We start from the raw sequence: 6,395 nt of genomic DNA, 5'->3' as shown, positions 1-6,395 counted from the left end.
TAAGTGTACTTTTTCATACGTTTTTATATTATAAAATAAGAAATGTATTTATTTACACAAATCATTCGGCTCAGGATTATCGCATAGAATAATGTTTACCAGCGTAGCTAGCACGGGGTTTCCCAGTCGATTCTTCGGAAGAAAGTAATGGCAGTTTCTTTCCCATGTCTACATATCTTATTCCCGAGCATGGCACCAGTCACCACCCATCGACTTGAGTTTCAGTGGACAAAGACAAGAAACTCTTTCCATAGCAACCATCAAAGCAACGGCAATTATTTTTTTTTGATATTTAGTGTCTTGGTTTTTTTTTTTTTAATTATGGCACCTCGGCTATAAAACCATGGCCAGTGTCGAGTAAATGGCGGCAAATTCAAAAAATCGACGTGCAGCAACCCTGTCTATAGCCGAAATTATAGTTTTGATCTATGAAATACGAAAAATAAAACTAAGTAACTTTATTATTCGTAGTTTGTAGATCAAAACTATAATTCCGGCTATAGACAGGGTTGCTATACATCGATTTTTTTTAATTTGCTGCCATTTACTCGACACTAGCCATGGTTTTATAGCCAAGTGCCATCAGGCGCGGTCCGAAGGGGGGGGGGGGGGTCACAGGGGACATGACCACCCCCAAAATCTAAGGTAAAATTGAAAAATCTCAAAATCTTGCTAAATAATAAAAGGAAATATCTAGCTATCCCCTAGCCACCACTTCGTCCGACCTTAGACAGCTGCAGTGAACCCAGAAACGTCCGAGGGCGCAGATAAAAATCCCCCCCAAAATTTCAGGCTGCGACCGCGCCTGAGTGCCATAATAAAAATAAAAAAAGAATCAAGAAACTAAATGTCATAAGCGGTTCGTCATGCTTGACTTATAGATTTTCAAAAGCGGAAGATATCGAGATACGAAAGAAACTTTTTCTCCAGTGTTTTTCCGGTAAAACTGTCAAAATTTAGTTTCTTTCGTTTGTCTACGTGCTTGTGCTAGCTATGCAGGCTTAAAAACTTTATACCTAACGTAATATTTAACGTCAGGCCGTAACAAAAGCGTAATGTTTTCATACGAATAACAAATAAAACGGGAAAAAGCGGCGCACATTACGATACGAAAATACTGATGTGGATATGAAATAATGCGGATATTAGTGTACCTGCAGTACACTGGCTTATTTGCTCTAAAGAACCGTCCGTCCGATGTTTTGTTTGCTTCAACAAAAAACGCTTCTGGAACATACTCGATGTACTTAATGAAAAATTACTGGGTAACATTTTTTTATGTTTCTCATTCTTAAAAGCGAATCAATCCATACTCATATTATACTTGCAAAATTATGTCTCTCTGTTACTTTGAAACGCTCAAACCGCTCAAACGATTTTGATGAAATTTGGTATGCAGATAATTTGAGTCCTGTAGCCCTAGCACGGCCACCAGTAGAAATGCGAAAGTATAGACAAACTGTGGACATAAACTAAAGGTGCCGTTCCGATCTTTACCGCGGCCAATCGCGATCGAAAAAACTACAATTAAAATGCCACTTTATGACAGATTATAGTATATGTCATAGAGTAGGATATTATTTGAATTTTTAGGACTATAGTCTGTCATAAAGTGGCATATAAATTGAATTTTTGGGAACGAAAAAAGATCGGTACGCTACCTTAAGTTTATCTCCACAGTTTGTCCATACTTTCGCATTTCTACTAGTGGCCGTGCTAGGGCTACTGGGAAAGTACATAAATAGTGTTACGTGCAAGGGTTCGAGAAAGACCTGGTGACTCTGTTGAAGACTTTATTAACACTGTACTAAACACTAGGTCACAACACTTAGCACTAAGTCCAAACACTAATCACTAGGTCCAATCACTAAGCACTATCACTGTCCTAGGTCGTAGCCAAGTCGCAGGTTTCTGCGACTTGGCTACGACCGAACTGAATTGCCGCGCCGTCTACCTGCGGCTTTTTATATGGCGAGACGAATTCCAGAAAGTTCCCGATCACGTAAACAAGTAAACAAGTGTCGGAACTTTCTAGGAGGCTCGAGCATGTACCACAATAAACATAAACAACTAAACACGTAAACACGTAAACAAAATAAACCGGTAAACACGTAAACAAGACACTTCTAGAAAGTTCGAGCACAGTCTATTCGAGTATGTACTAGCGCACCTAACGCCATCTAGTATTGAGTAGGGGATTTATGTTGCCTGTATTCCCTCGGTAAGTTTTGCTGGTTTGTCGCTAGATGGCACTACGTGTCCGTATACCATGTACCGTAACAATAGTATTGATTCAGAAAAAAAAGGTTCTCGCGCGACAAACGTCGAATTTTCGCGCAATGAAGTTGCGGGCGTCATTTAGTATAAATTACTAGATGTTACCCGCGATTTGGTTGCTAAATATAATAAAATCTATTTAATATCCTTTCTGTGAATCGTGTTTTAGAGGCTGATATTCAACAGTCAGAAGCATTATATTAGAATGAATGACACTGTTTTTGTTGTTATATAATACTCGTAGTTATAATAGAAAATTTTGTGACTGCGAGTTTAGTTTCCTTTCGCCAGGGTTTCTCTTATTCCGAGAAGGAAATCCTGTTCCTGAGAAATGGAAAAAATAGTTTTACGTGATCCTCGTCCATTATAATATCATGACGTTATTATACCAAAGAGTTTACGATGTTGCAAAACACTGAATATAAATCTGCGCTGGCGAATGAATTCACTTTGAATTTTACTTCACCGTTAATATCTTTCAAAGATCCAGTGGTTTAATTATTTAAATACTTACTTATACAATTTTTTCAATCTACAATCAACTTTGAAGCACTGAGTGCCAAATGCAGAAGACCAGTTTCAAAGTCCCATCATTTTTATTAATTAACCCCCGACAAAAAAGAGGGGTGTTATAAGTTTGACGTGTCTGTCTGTCTGTCTGTCTGTCTGTCTGTCTGTGGCATCGTAGCATCCAAACGGGTGGACCGATTTTGATCTAGTTTTTTTATTTGAAAGCTGACTTAATTGAGAGTGTTCTTAGCTATAGTTCATCATCATCAGCCTGCTCCATGCTGGAAAATCGCGGTTCATCTGGTTCGTGAAGGGCCGATTAGCAACTTGCAGTCGTTTGGTGGGCTTAATATTTTGCATTTTAGTTCGTGACGTTATAAATATTTACACATTAATGAAAAGTTGACCTGGTGCTACAGCATCACCTGGTAATCAATAGGATACCCAACTCCTCACCAACTTAGAGCAATGGTTTCGTGTTTGGGCTCAATTTAATTGCGACAGCTAGTAAAACGTAGATAAACAGTAAATATGCATGCTGCTGCAGCATCACCTGGATTCTATAGGAGCCGAGCTCCATATGAACCCAAAATGGAGGTTTCATGTTTGGACTCATATTGACAGCCTTATCCAAAAGGACATTCCTAAATGGTATTCATTGGTATATAATATGATCCTGTTGATAGGAATTATTATTCTGCAAAATAACCAACACAAGTTTAAAAAGCATGAAATAAAATAAAATTAAGAAATTTAAAAAAAACCCCCGCCAAACAACTTTAAAAAGTAATAAAATAATATTATATTTTACTGACTTAAAGTTTAAATATTCCTAAGTGTAAAGTGATATTTTAGTCCATAATTGTTGTCAAGGTGTGTCGGGGGACCGCTAATGTAGATGTTTGATTTCACATAATATAAAGGGTCAGTTCACAGCGAACCGAATCGAGACAATCAGTGACATGGTGATACAAAATTTAAAAGACACTGTTGGCGGTCCCCCGACACACCGTGACAACAATTATGGACTAAAATATCACTTTACACTTAGGAATATTTAAACTTTAAGTCAGTAAAATATAATATTATTTCATTACTTTTTAAAGTTGTTTGGCGGGGTTTTTTTTAAATTTCTTAATTTAATCTAGTCATATTACAAAAATATTTGGCACAGGTATAGGTAACAGGTATACCACGTATAGGTATAACATAATCGAATATTATCAAAATCGGAGACATCGACTTTCTTTTCTTTTCCATTATATTAGGTATATGGGTCATTGTCAAATTTTGCGCAGCTAATCGTGGCTAAAATTGAATACTTATTTTCGAGTTTTCTTTTTGCTAATGCCTGTAATAACAACAGACTGTTACTGTCGGCCGCGACGTTAAAATAAATAAATAAATAAATAAACGTTTATTCAGTAATCTGGACATTACACAAAGTTCTGTACATTTAAATTTAAAAACACCACACAATACAAGTAGCTTGATAGTAATCAGAAACACAAAAAAAAAAAACAACAACAATGCAAGAGAAAAAAATAAATAAATAATAATAACCATAAAACAAAACATAATAATGCATTAAGCAAGGCGCCAGCTACGAATTGGTTGGTGGTGTAATGCCCAAACTATTGAAGTGGAATCCACTCAGGTTCATGACTGTGGGCTCCACAGTCCCTGATATTCTGTGGACCCATTTTGTCAGCGTTGGACAGACTACGTCTTGACTCTTGAGGCACACAGTAAATAATTATAATATTATGTGTTGTGTACGTTAAATTATAAGTTATTTTTTTATTATATCGCATGGTAACAGATACGTAGTAACAGAGTAGCAAATTTTACATAATTATTATAAGTTATAAATCATAAAATAAAATATCAAAACAAAAATATTTCATTCATATTAATATTAGTACCTGGATGACCGAGCTTTGCTCGGTATAGCAAACAATCATTGACTTCGTGTTACTTAATAACGCCATCTGCTGGTCGTTAAAACAATTAGTTGCTCACATAATGGTATTAATATTCGCCAATAGATGTCAGAAAGAGTCATATTTTTCAGTTTATCGATTATCGATAATATTCGAATAAAAAGACATTTTCTGAAAATGATTCCTAGCTAGATCGATTTATCGCCCCCGAAACCCCCTATATACTAAATTTCATGAAAATCGTTGGAGCCGATTCCGAGATATATATATATATATATATATATATATATATATATATATATATATATATATATATATATATATATATATATATATATATATATATATATATATATATATATACATACAAGAATTGCTCGTTTAAAGATATAAGATTTACCACTTGAGCGAAAAACCAAATTTTAATTTATTAAAAAATCATTTATCTATTTACGACAATATTAGTCATAACAAAGTAGAAGCGCAATAGAAACACGCAGCGTGATCCACACCTCGCAGTCGCCTAACGCCTTCCCTACCCCGTCACCTGATTTCCGGACCATCTACAATGAATGTGAACTAACTCGCCCAATCTACTACAAAATATAATCAGCGCTATCACTATTTTGTGTTGTGAATTACATTCTAATATACCAATACGTTTCACACCATACGCGGGACCAAATTTTAGAAAATAATCATTACTTAGAATTACAACATATTTTGCCGATTTTAAAGAATATTTTGTAAAATTTACTATAATCTGTTCAAAGTTTAATTGATTCAAAGTTTTATTTTAATACTTTTGTAGCATAGTCAGACAAGGGACATATACATTTTGTATGGAAAACCACTCTATTACCAGAAACTACCACAATGTTACTTAAAAAAAAATAGAAATATCAATACTTAGTCTTCATTTTTCTAACCAGTGTTTATTAAGGGGCTTAGAAGAGCTAATCGAAATGACCGACATTTGCATACATTGACATAACACACATGCACCTATCTACTCTGATTGTGGAAAATACTTGATTACTGCTAATTAAGGATTTTTTTTTAATAAAACACTATAGCAGTCGTACACTGGTAGGCAAATATTGTCAATAAATTAAATAATTATTGAGTGCTATTTACTACACATACCGAGCATTTTAAGATTTTATTAAATTCCGTATGCGATTTTTTTCTATAGAGAAAAATAAATTGTATCGTGTTTTGAAAACACTATGGAACTAGCATAATATATTCTGAATAATATTAAATATATCTTTCTCAATACAAGTACCGCATTCTATCATACAGACGTTCCTCTTCGAAATCTTGCATTTAGGTGTTCTAAGCCCCTTAATGTGATGTTTTATAATAATGTTAAATGTATTATTTCTACGATGTGTATATAATCGTAATTAAAAAAAACAAGCTCCAGGACTAGTTTAGCTGAGCAAAATTTGACAATGACCCATATAATAAATAAAAGGGTAAAACATTAATTATCCTGATGTTATAGGTTACCATCAGGAGGACCGCTTGTTATATTACTTTTGCATATATAGCTACTTATTATTTTATATACTTAAACAATAGACAAGCGTGGTGATACGCGAGTTGTGTTATGAGAATATCTTAAAATCCCCATTTCCCTTGAGCCTCAGGCCACGTCGT

The sequence above is a fragment of the Aricia agestis genome, chromosome 1 (genome assembly GCF_905147365.1).
Source record: "Aricia agestis chromosome 1, ilAriAges1.1, whole genome shotgun sequence".
Taxonomy (NCBI): domain Eukaryota; kingdom Metazoa; phylum Arthropoda; class Insecta; order Lepidoptera; family Lycaenidae; genus Aricia; species Aricia agestis.
Note: the sequence above shows the minus strand (reverse complement) of the source record.